Genomic DNA, 12021 nt, shown 5'->3' with positions numbered 1-12021 from the left:
TCCCTCAGGCTGGAGGCAGGGGGATAACCAGGTGACTCATGTTCCTGGGCTCCCGGAGAACCGTCAATGGCCACTTATGAAACAAAAAGCAAAGGAGGGGTGGGAGCATAGTGCCATCTCCTAATACTCTGGATAACCCAGATAACCCACTCATGACCACTTTACTAGACTGGATGTTTTGTGCAGTGAAGTCTTCTATCTCCAACAGTGGAGAACGGACATTGTGAAAGTAAATTCTTTGTGCCGTACTATATAAACTGTACTGCTATAAACCATTCTGCGCATTTTCAAACGGGATTATTCAAATCACCACGTCCTGTGACATGGCCCTGTTATCCTCCTCTAGGAGAGGTCTCAAGAGTGATATTAGTTTTCTAACACTCCCAATAATCTCCTTTCCCGTTAACAGTAATTAACTGAGGGAGTGTTTCTCTGTACTTGAAACCCTTTCTTTTGTTTTTGATTGATGGAGCCTCTTGCCATTACAAATCCAGATGGTAATTAAAAGAAGGAACTCCACACCCTGTACCTGATTTATTTTTTAATACAGTCCTCCTTTGATCTAGTCCCTCTCTCGATTCAGAATTTGTAATTGAATTTACAGCTCTCCGCTACATATTCTGTTCTGCCTCACTTGGTTTCCATGGCTTGCAGAGAGTCTCAAATGTTGGGGCTGATGATTACCACAAGTTAAACCACACATGAAACTTCTTCATGTTTGAGTTTGTTATTTACATGGCAAAAGTTACCACTTTGTTTTAGAATGTAGTACATTTTACATAATTAATTGTTTTTCCAATATTCAGTATTTTAATAAAAGTTGAGGGGTTGATATTACAGTACTGGGATAAGAAAGTATGATTTTGCCAGAAATAAATTCACTAGGTATAAATCCCAAAATCATATCCTGAGAGGGATGATCTTGTGGTTAAGACACTGAATTGAAGGTTAATCCATCTTAAAGGTAGGGTGTGAATTTAAAACAGACAGTGGATTAAGCTAATTTGGATTAAACTAATAAGGCTCTCTAATGCCATGTGTGGATGGTTTTATTCTGGATTAAATCAGGAATAGGTAGTCCAGGGTAGTTAATCAGGGAGAGAGATTCTGGTTTAACTCTGGGTTAACTTCAGGGTAGACCAGCCCTGAGACTCGGGAGAGCTAGATCAATTGCCAGCTCTCCCACAGACTTCATGCTTGACCTTGGGCAAATCACTTACTCCACCTCATTTTCTCCTACCCCTCCCATCAGCATAATGGGGATAATACTTCTTCCTACTCTTTGTTTTATAGATTTAGATAGTAAACTTTTCAGGGCCGGGACTGTAAATGTGTGTACATACAGCACCTAGCACAAGAGAGGACCCACCTCAGACCAGTCAGCCCAGGCATCACTAAAATACCAGTTACTAAGGTGCTGAGCGCTTTTGAAAATCTTGCTCTCAATACTTCTCTTGGCTGGCACTTCTCACCGGGGATAGCCAGAGAGAAATCCAAGCGTGGGGAAGTCTGCATATAGTCCTTGTGTGACTGGGGTTGCTGGCTCCTTTGCCTAGGCAGGAGGAAGGCCTGCCTTTAGAGAGACCTTTGGCCTGTCTAAGAAAGAAACTGAGGCAGGTGCTGGTAGGATTCCTCACTGCCATGCAGCAGGCAGATTCACGGTCCTGGCAACCACATTTGTTCCACAAGATTCGTCACTAGCTGCCGAAGTTTGTAGCAGAATTGGAGCACGGTTCAATCAATGCCTGCTATTTTGGGGCTGGCTGGTGGCTTTTGGCCAACTTCATTGGATCAAGTGGCCAGCATGGATGACTTCTTCAGCAGAAGATGCACTAGGAATGGAGCTGCCAGTCTCTTATTGGACTAGAAAGAGAAGTATGGAACAGAACTGGGGTGTGTTCTAATTAGAAAGAACCTGGCAGTGAGAGGAGACCAGGTGCTACCAACTCTCTCAAAGAGGGTCTGCAGCTTTATTCAACTGGACCTTGCTGATCAGTCATTCCTTCATTTCCAGCTATGCTTTTCCTGGCAGTGAGACTCTGTGCCTAGCAAAACCAAGAGGGATGCACCTGGCTTGTTCCCGGAGGGTTATTTTGCTGTTGGTTAGCATGTAAACAGGGCAGAAGGGTAAGAGCATGAAAGCACATGCAGTTAGGGTAGGTCATCACTGCAGGGTTAACTCAGGTGATTGGCATCTGGGTCCTAGGACCCAGGAGAGCTTAGCCCAGGTGTGAGCAGCCATGCTGCAAAGCCCTCCCCAATTGACTGTCCCCCACTGGTGCTGTGCTCCCTTGCATGCGGCACTAGGGCCCAGGGGATACATCCCATGGTTCTGTGTGCTGCAGTGAGCTGAGCTACTCTATGCTCCTTCCCAGTGCATTGTGGTAGAACTCGTCTGCCCTCCTGGGCACACAGGGGGAACTGGAAGGCGGCCTTGGGGAACGAGAGGTACTCGAGGGACTTGGCCTGCAAAGTGGGTGGGGTTCCAGCTCAGTGAAAATGGCATCCCGGATTTAACCCACACCCTCAGTCGGGCCAGCTAGCCTGGGTTTAAAGCACCCTCACACTCAGGGGAGAGAGAGTTGTATGGGAGGGGAGGGGGAGTCCACGTTAGCTTTGCAGTGAAGACACACCCTTAGGGCTGATCTACTCCACGCGTGGACACTTATTCTGGAATGAGACAATGAGGAATAACTCCCTGTGTAGACAAGCCCTGTGTTCCACTTGGGATGGACTCGTTCGGATTGCCGCCCTGCCATAGATTTTGAGTGAAAGCGCAAATTACAGAGACACCAAAAGGCACCTTGGTTCTTAATTTGTATGTACACTCTGTGCTGACTGTCACCAATCTAATTGATCCAAAAGGCAAACTCGCCTGCAGCTACAAAAGGAAAAAAAAATAAAAAAAGGTCCTCCATGTTAATTGAGACATTTACTTTGAACACGCCAGGAGCCACAGCGTGTTTGTTTGCATTATGATTAGTGCTTGTTATCAGCTGTTTAGTCAACACTCCCCTTGTTCTCCTGTTAGCCAAGCCGCTTGTCCAAATCGCTGAGGAGCGCAAGCCCTGAGGACTAAACCAGAAACGCTGGTCTTATTCAGACCAGGACCACCATGCCGTGGCCATAGTAGGTGCAGATGCATTGAGACACCAGCCACCCAGGGCTTTCAGCTCCGCCACAGAGCTCACATTTGCGGTAGTAAATGTAGGCTGGAAGAAAGCCTCAAGGGATCGCAAAAGCTTCTTTTTAATACCCCTTCCTTCCTAAGCACAGCCGCTGCTGTGCAGGTCTCCAGAGCCAATGCTGGCAAGCACAATAATCCTGGAAAATCAAATCAGCGGAGCTGGGACAGCAATTCTCAGCCAACAGCTTACTGAGCAGAGTTAGCGCCTGTGGGGTACATTCAGAGCGGAGTCCCAGCAAATCTAGAGGGAGCTTCAATGGGTGGGATTTACTCATTCTTCTCCCTCCTTTCCGAGAGCATACAACCATTACATTCCCCCTAGACTCCCTTCATGTGTCCACACCCACTCGCGCATGCAAAACCCTCCCCGCTTCCTTTACACATCACGTGGGACTCTGCCCCTGGACTCAATGTGGGCATATTCCATGCGCCGGGGGGGGGGGGGGGGGGGAAATGTAGCAAGAAAAGCAGCAGTTCTCTCGCTTCCAGCTGGAGATGCACGTGCCCAGCTGATGAGATGACTGGGCTCCACAGTTAGATGGAGGAAAGCGCATGTTAGAGTAGGGGACTCTCTGCTTTGGCCTACACCTGCTCACTTGTCAGGTATCAGAGGGGTAGCCGTGTTAGTCTGAATCTGTAAAAAGCAACAGAGGGTCCTGTGGCACCTTTAAGACTAACCGGGTGTAAGATACACCTGTTTAGACTTCCTTACACATTGTTAAGTGGGTGTGAGTAGGTCTAAGGGAGCACGAATGTACAGAACTTTCAGGGAATCTAATGTCACGATGGAACGGTCTGCATCCCACCTGGCACCCACTGGAAAGATGAGAACTGTAGTGTAACTGGGGGGCTTGCCCCTTAAGGGCTGGGGCAGCTGCCTGGATGACTAAGGAGGTACACTGGACTGGGGTCCCCTGGCTCCCCTATAAGAACGGCACAAAGCTGCAGGGGGGAGGAGGATGCTCCGGGAGATCAGAGTTTGCTGGGAGTGAGCAGGCTCCAGCAGCGAGCCCTGGGACTCGGGAGTGAGACTACAGGCAGGAAAGGCCAGGGAGGAGCCGGGATAAGGGGGTAAATACATGGACTTGAGGAGACTATTTTGAACTGTTTTGTGCATAAACCAGATCCCCAGGGGAGGGTGGTATAGGCTGGAAAGAGAGCAAACTCCCCAGGAGTCAGAAAACATTCCAGCTCCAGCCAGGTAAGGCTGCGAGTGACCTGCCCAGGCAGGGAAGAGCTGCTGACAGCAGAGCTGGGGAGAAGAGAAGCCCCAGGACTGAGTTTTGTTTTCAGTGTCTTATGTCAAATTAAGCCCTGGGAGAAGGGGCATTATTGGACCAAACAGTTTGTGTGGAGTTTATATGAGGAACTAAGAGGGGAAACCAAGGCAAGCAGCTGCCTGCCAGGCTGCCTTAAGGGCACCAGGGGGTGCCTGAGAGGCGACCACTCTGACAGATTATGCAGCTCTTCCCAATAGGATTATACCCCACCTTTCTTGTTTCCTCTAATCAGCAGTAAAATAGTTAAATGCTGAGAATGTTTAAATATGCTTCATTAGGCTTCAGAGTTAACATTCTCAGGCACCACACTGAGGCAGTTCACAGCTCTCCAAGCTATTGGCTCAGGCTGCCTGCAGCCAAACAGAAGTCACCGAGTTATTTTACAGTCAGTTCACAGTGTGAAGCTTGTCTTTGCAAAAAGGGCCACAGAGATTTACTTTAAAAAAAATAAAAGCTCAGATTCTGAGCTCAAGCAGCCCCCCCAGGGGGAAGTGGACTAGGACAAGCAAGTCCTGTGAGCCAACCCAATTCAATCCTTGGCTACCAACAAGAACAGCCTGCAAAGGTGGCCGCTGGAATCACCCCTGCATGGATGGTATTCCAGGCTAGACTCTGCACCCACCTATCACCGATGGTCAGAGGTCACCCGCTCAATCCTGCTACAATGAGGGGGGATAGATTAAAATCATTCGCCCCCAGGAACCTATCACCACAGCTGAGACACCCTCCACCTGGAGACTAAATTCCAGGATTCTCAGGAGTTTGGGTTAAACAGCCTGGTTTCAAACCGGCTCAGGGGCTTTTCTGATTCAGCAAATGGACAGTGAGGGCCCCAGTCCAGGATGTTCACCTACTGAGGCCCATAAGACTGGGTGCTACTTCTGAGCTGAGGCTGTTATGAACTTGTGACCACAAAAAAAGACCCCTTTGGGGGTGCCTGAAGGACTCACCTGCCAGAGCCCATGTTGGAGGCAGTTGGGGCAGGGTGAGGGGGAAACTCTGGTTAGTTTATTAACGTGTGTGTAGGGTCTTTCATTGTTTTTAATAGATTCTTAGAATAACTGGGCTTGCATAGGCAGTGCTGTGTGGTATCTTGTAGCTGCAGCAATTCCACTGTAACCATCTGAGAAGAAAGGCAAAGTGGGCCTGCTCGGGCAGTCTGATTTGCAGGTGAAGTCACAGCATAATCAGGGAACTGGGCAGCCTGGAGCACCCTGGTCAGAAGCAGGAGAGATGCAGGTCTCCATCCAAGAGAGACAACAGCTGGGGAGCCAGGAACCTGAGAGTGGATGCCCTTGCTGGGCCACAAGAGGGGGAATACAGGAAGACACTCAGTATATCACAAGGCCAAGTCCCTAGGGCCCAAGGCTCCTAATGACCCCATCTTTCCCTCCCTCACCCCACAGAAGTCAAGAAGAAATCCAAAGCATTGAAAGATCAGAGGACCTGCTGTCTGACTAGCCCTTTACCGTGGCCCTGGGAGACCTTATTTAGTATAAACATGCCTCAGTTGCACTTGCATCGGGCTATGTGGCATTCATTACCCTTTGTACATGTGCATTATTTATCACATTAAAGGTCTGCCTAATTAGCTGCATCTGGAAATGCTAACTACACCTCTGTCACAGCTACGTCCCGAGAGGGGGGTATGAACCCAAGGCAGCATCTGGCACGAGAAGGTCTGCACTATCCCAGCCTGGCGCTGGGCACCAGCAACTGCCACAGATTCTGGTGGGGATGAAAAGCACTCAGCATCTCACAGCACCCGCTGCACAGTGAGTTTAATCGTTAGAGATTGGCCTGCACTGCAAAATTCAGATCTATAACTGCTCAGATTCAGGCTTTGAGGGTCCAGTCTTTCTAATGGGCAATCTGATGTTTGGATCCAGTTCCAGGCCTGGATTTCAGAGCTTCCCCAGAGATCAGGAGCGTTCAGATTTGGAGGTTCCAATCTCTAACACTTTGAGATATCCAGATGTCAGGGCTAAAGAGCAGCAAAGCACTGAAAGTTAACCTCACAATCCCCTATTGCTATCCCAGTTTTACAGATGAGGAAATCAAGGCACAGCGGGGAGCAGTCAAATGTCTTGGCAAAGGCCGCTTAAGGAGTCAGTTGCAGAGCCAAGAACAGCACCCACCGCTCCTGACTTGCACTTCGCTGCTTTAACAAGCAGACAAATCCTTAACAGGAAAGAAAGGACAGACGGATTCCAGACAGATTGATGGCATTGCTGTACACAGGCGCGAGCAGTAGCCAGACCAGGAGCCCAGCCAAAGTCTGCCCTCAGTGACATGCTTATGTCCTTGCCCTCAGTCAAGTCATGATGGCCCTTGGCACAGGCAGGCAGCAGACAGAGCAAACCTGTTCTATACAGCCTCCCCTGCTGATTTGCTAGCAGTGTGTTCCAGGACTACAGGCCCCCAAAACACATAAGCCAGCCATTTTCCTTTAATAGTCACATCGCACTGAAGGCACTAGAGAGGTCAAGTACCAAACGCTAATCCCACTTGGGTGGCAAATCTACTCCCCCAGCTGGTGCACTTAGGGGTTCAGTGCAATCACTTGGCTCCTGCGGAGACAATTAAATGTCCACATGGAGCAGAGGTGGGCACAGAGCAAACCCCCTGGTGCCTGACACCCACAGACATGAAGCCTGTTCAGAATCCACTCACCAAAACTTGCAAATGGGCCCTCCTCTCCTCCTAATGGGCCAAAACAAGGACCTGAGTCAAAGGCCACTGAAGTCAATAGATTGACACCCTTTGGCTTTAGAGTAGGGTGACCAGATAGAAAATGTGGAAAAAAAAAAAAATCAGGACGGGGTGGAGGGGGAATAGGCGCCTATATAAGAAAAAGCCCCGAATATCAGGACTGCCCCTATAAAATCGGGACATCTGGTCACCCTACTTTAGAGGGCTGTGGATCAGGCCCATATAAAACACTAGAGCCCGACACTGCCACGCAGCAGGGTTCTCAAAACCTGGGTGTCAACTTGGTAGTTTTCACAGACACACCCCTCCATGTCGAATGAGGAGTTTACCATGTCTCCTGCTGGGCAAAGGAACCCCCCCACATCTTTTAGTTACCACAGATCAGGGCTCATTCTCCCTCTGAAGATCTAGGAGAAGATTCATCTGAGAGCATGAAGGAGGTTGAGTGAAACACACCTACACCTCAGTCATTTCCAGCTTAACACCCCTCCCCCCGATGAGACACCACACTGCCAAAGGAAGACATTCTAATGAACTGTTAAGCTCAGAATTGGAGGATAATTTCTAGCAAAAAAATCTTTTCCCAAAAGGCAATTTTTAAAGTTTAATGAGGATCTTAAGAGCCTGGCCCTTCCTATCTGCAACTCTGATTTGCTCTTACAACACACAGACACCTACTTCAATGCCAACAGCTCTGTAACCCTTCTTCCCCCACCCCCCAAAGAGTAGCACCTCAGAATTGGCACCATTTTAAGAATTCTGAAGTTTTAAATCAGACTTCACCTCTAGGCAGCTGCAGACACAGCTTGGCACACTATCACAACTGTACATGGTGCAGTACCCTCAGATGTCCGGTTACCCCCCATTTTAGAGGGGAGGAAATGGAAGCACAGAGGTGAAGGCCAACCCTTGTAAAGGGACTGCTCAGTGCAAAGGAAACACTCTGCGTACAGTACTGCAGGCTGGGGACGTGCGACTTTATTCACCTACAGAATACAAAGACTTGGGGGAACTAAGTCACTAAGCCAGAAGTAAGTGGGGGGGGGAAGGGGGAGAAATGGAACATCGTTCCAACCCATAATACTCTGAATAACCCAGTTAACCCCTTGACCACTTTACTACACCAGCATCTCCAAGCAGAGGCCTTAAGTTTTGGGTGCCTGCCTTCAGACTCCTAGCGGTCTTATTTTTCCCAGAGGTGCAGAGCATCTGCAGCGCCCATTGAGTACAACAGGAGTCACGGGTGCTCAGCACCCTGAACATTAGGCATTTCACGTTGGGCACCCAAAAAAAAAAAATCAGTGAAGGCCTAAACCACGCGTGCAGTGAGTTTATAACCATGGGTCTGCTTGAGGCATATGCACAGCAAGCATTAAACAAACCCCTGATGTTCACAGCACTGCTGCCCAGAACCAGCCTGCATTCTCCACCGCCTGTACTGACTAGTTAGCCTGTTTCTCTTTCCATCACTAGCTGTGTATCAGAACAGAGTTCCTCTGCCCACACTGTCTTTCCAAGCCACGCTGCCCCTTCCAGCACCCTGCTGGGGATCCAATTCTCAGTCACTCCCCAGCTCGGCTTTCAATCCTTCTCTCAGCAGCCAGTCCCCAGAGCCACGGCAATCTGCAGCATGCGTGCGGAGAGCGAGGGGGTGAACCACACGCAGGGCCCATTGGCAAAAAGGATGCCAGGAACAGCCGTGGACTTGCACTTCTATCAGGGAAAGGAGCTTGGGGTAAAAATGGAATTTAAGGAGAGAGAGTTTAAAGCCACAGTGTGAGACTCACCAGCAAAGCAACCATGGCAGCCAAATAGAGAAAGCACATTAAACAACTCAGATTTCCATCTTTCCCTGCAGGAAAAAATCAGCAGGATTCAGACTGGAAATCTCTCTCCACCACCACACCTGCAGCTCATCCTCCAGCTCGGGGCCTGAGTAATTCATTTCCACATTCAGTCAATCGGTGCAATGCATTCTAGCAGGGGCAGCGTGCTGCTGCACCTTGTGGAGAAGCTGCAACCTCAGTGGAAGCCAGAGTCCTTCTGCCCAAAGAGCCGGGGAAAACCAAGTTCTGTGACCCAGCAGAGAATGAAATAGAGGAGGGGAGGGGGGAGATTGAGAGAAAGGACAGAGAGAGACATGTACCACCTTGGATATTTCAGGTTCAGCTCTGAATCACTGATGTCCCATCATAATCAGCGGACAGATACAGCCATGTCCCAAGGGAGCAGTGACTTACGGCCAACACCCAGCAGTCAAAAGCCAGGAAAAGATCATAAAAACAGCTCGTGTTTCTATTTGCTCTTTAAACGTGACTCAATGGATCAGCTTCACCCCTTGTCTAGGGCACAGGAGGCAGCTTGCGCCTCCCTTCTTCAGAGGCTGTGGAAGCCCGTGCAGCCTCCATGAAGAGTTGTGCCCCTGATAGGAGCCTCTGGAGGCTACTGCCGAGGTGCCGAATTGCCACACACCCCTCCACCACCATCCCCCAGGTGTGCCCTGGAAGGGAGAGGGCCAGGCAGCGAGAGTCACTTTGCTATTGATGGGCAACGCTCCAGGGAGCAGCATGAAGCATGGCAAATGTCTGCAGTGCGTGAGAGGCACCAGCACTGCTGCCCACAGAGAGCAGATCAAAACAAGCCCAGCTCCTCAGCTAGCAAGAACACTCCTATTAGGAATCTCTTTGCCATCATTTGCTGAGGAGAACTGCTGGAACGACAGCCCTGAGATCCAGCTGATCAGCAGGTCAGGTACTGCGCTGGTGAGGGATAAGGCCCTGAATGGAATCAGGTCAGCCTTCCTGAGACCAGCCCCTAGAGCAGCATCTCTCAACCTTTCCCATGCTGGCTCTACCCCAAGACAGTCTCATTCAGCAATATGGCAAGAAGAGGGTGGCCGTGATCCCCAGGCTGAGAACCCAGGACTCAAGGAACCACCTCTGGTTTGGGGGAGAGGGTAGGGCAGATTCTGTGCTCAGCCCTTGACTTCCCTGCAGAGACAGCCAGCGTATGTCCCATGTGGTGGGAAGTGTACACTGTTGGTAAATTGCCCAATCAATTGCTTACTCACACTTTGGTCTCCTGAGTAGATTACATCCCGAACCAAATAACCAACATCAGTCAGGCTTACTGCTACAAGTCGTCATAAAAGAATACAGGAAAAAGGGTTCAATACGATACTAATTTCCAGGAAGTCATTTTGTGAAACATGACTTCACCTTACAAGAAAGGCTTGCTTCCAAAGTCACAAGTAAAAAGATACTGTATGCATCATCTCAGGCTAGAGTTAACCAATCATCGTTCTGTCTCGTTTGCCTGGTACCCTTAGCTCTGTTCTGAGCACATGCATTCCTGGTACCAAGGGCAGGAAGGCCCCTCCTGGGCTTGTACCAGGTAGAACATTCATATCTTGTCCTTATCTCTGGCACATTCCAATACACTACTGAGAGAGAGAGAGAGTAATTCCCTGCTTGTCACTATGGTCAAACCCCCATAGGTCCTGATCCGGAGATTTCCTGCCTACTTGAGTCAAAGCTTGTGTCCCATAACATCTTGCATTAGCTGACCCTTCGCATGAGTGAACAGGATTATAGAAAGACATTTTATATATAAACATACTCATATATACATACCCACACACTACAATGCTATATTGACATGGTATACTTAATGCATATTAATCTATGTGGTATGGGAATACATACTCAGCATATTTTGGTCAACACTGTTCTGTAGACACATCTACTATGATCAATATTTACAAAATGATGCTTTGGGATGTGAACAAAACCAGCTCTCTGCAGAGTCTGAGGAAGCTTCTCCACTTTGGGCAATTATCGCCAGCTCGGGATAGAGGAAGGAGGGGTTTACACCTTCCTCTGAAGCACCTGGGATTGGCTCCTCTCAGAGAAAGGATACAGGCTAGATGGACCAGTGGTCTGGTGCAGTATAGCTGCTTCTACTGACTGGACAGAGACCAGACAAGTTTCAGAGGCTGTCAGTGGTTCTCAATCTTTCCAGACTACTGTACCCCTTTCAGCAGTCTGACTGGTCTTGCGTTTCCTCAAGTTTCACTTCACTTAACTACTTGCTTACAAAATCAGACAAAGATACAGAAGTGTCCCAGCACACTATTCCTGAAAAATTGCTGACTCTCATTTTTACCATATTATAAAATCAATTGGAATGTAAATCTTGTACTTGCATTTCAGTGTATATAGTATAGAGAGCAGTATAAACAAGCAGGGCCGGTGCAACCTATTAGGTGACCTAGGCAGTCGCCTAGGGCGCTAGCATGGGGGGGGGGCGCGGCGGCATTTTCTTCAGCGGCGACCATGGCGGCCGGATCTTCGGCCGCCCCCGTTGTCGTCTGCATTTAGGCGGAGGGAGCTGGGGCAGGGGGGCACGGGGAGGGCCGCCTGCAGCAAGTAAGGGGGGGGTGGCACGCAGGGGAACTCCCCGCCCCAGCTCACCTCTGCTGCGCCGCCTCCCCTGAGCACGCCGCCCCGCTCTGCTTCTCTCCCTCCCAGGCTTGCGGCACCAAATAGCTGATTGGCGCCACAAGCCTGGGAGGTGGGAGAAGTGGAGCAGCGACGGCGTGCTGGGGAGGAGGCGAGGCGGGGCGGAGCAGAGGTGAGCTGGGGTGGTGAGCTGCCGCACGGCTCCCCGGGCGGGGGGAGCGGCCACAGGGGAGGCGCCTCAGGGCGGAGGGGGGGGGCGGGGAGCTGCCGTGGGGCTCGGGGAGAGCACAAGGTGGAAGTTTCGCCTATGGAGCAAAACATCCTTGCACCGGCCCTGTAAACAAGTCATTGTATGACATTTTAGTTTGTACTGACTTCCCTA

The sequence above is a fragment of the Emys orbicularis genome, chromosome 16, assembly GCF_028017835.1.
Source record: "Emys orbicularis isolate rEmyOrb1 chromosome 16, rEmyOrb1.hap1, whole genome shotgun sequence".
Lineage (NCBI taxonomy): Eukaryota > Metazoa > Chordata > Testudines > Emydidae > Emys > Emys orbicularis.
The sequence above is the reverse complement of the archived record's forward strand: the minus strand, read 5'-3'. Positions refer to the sequence as shown.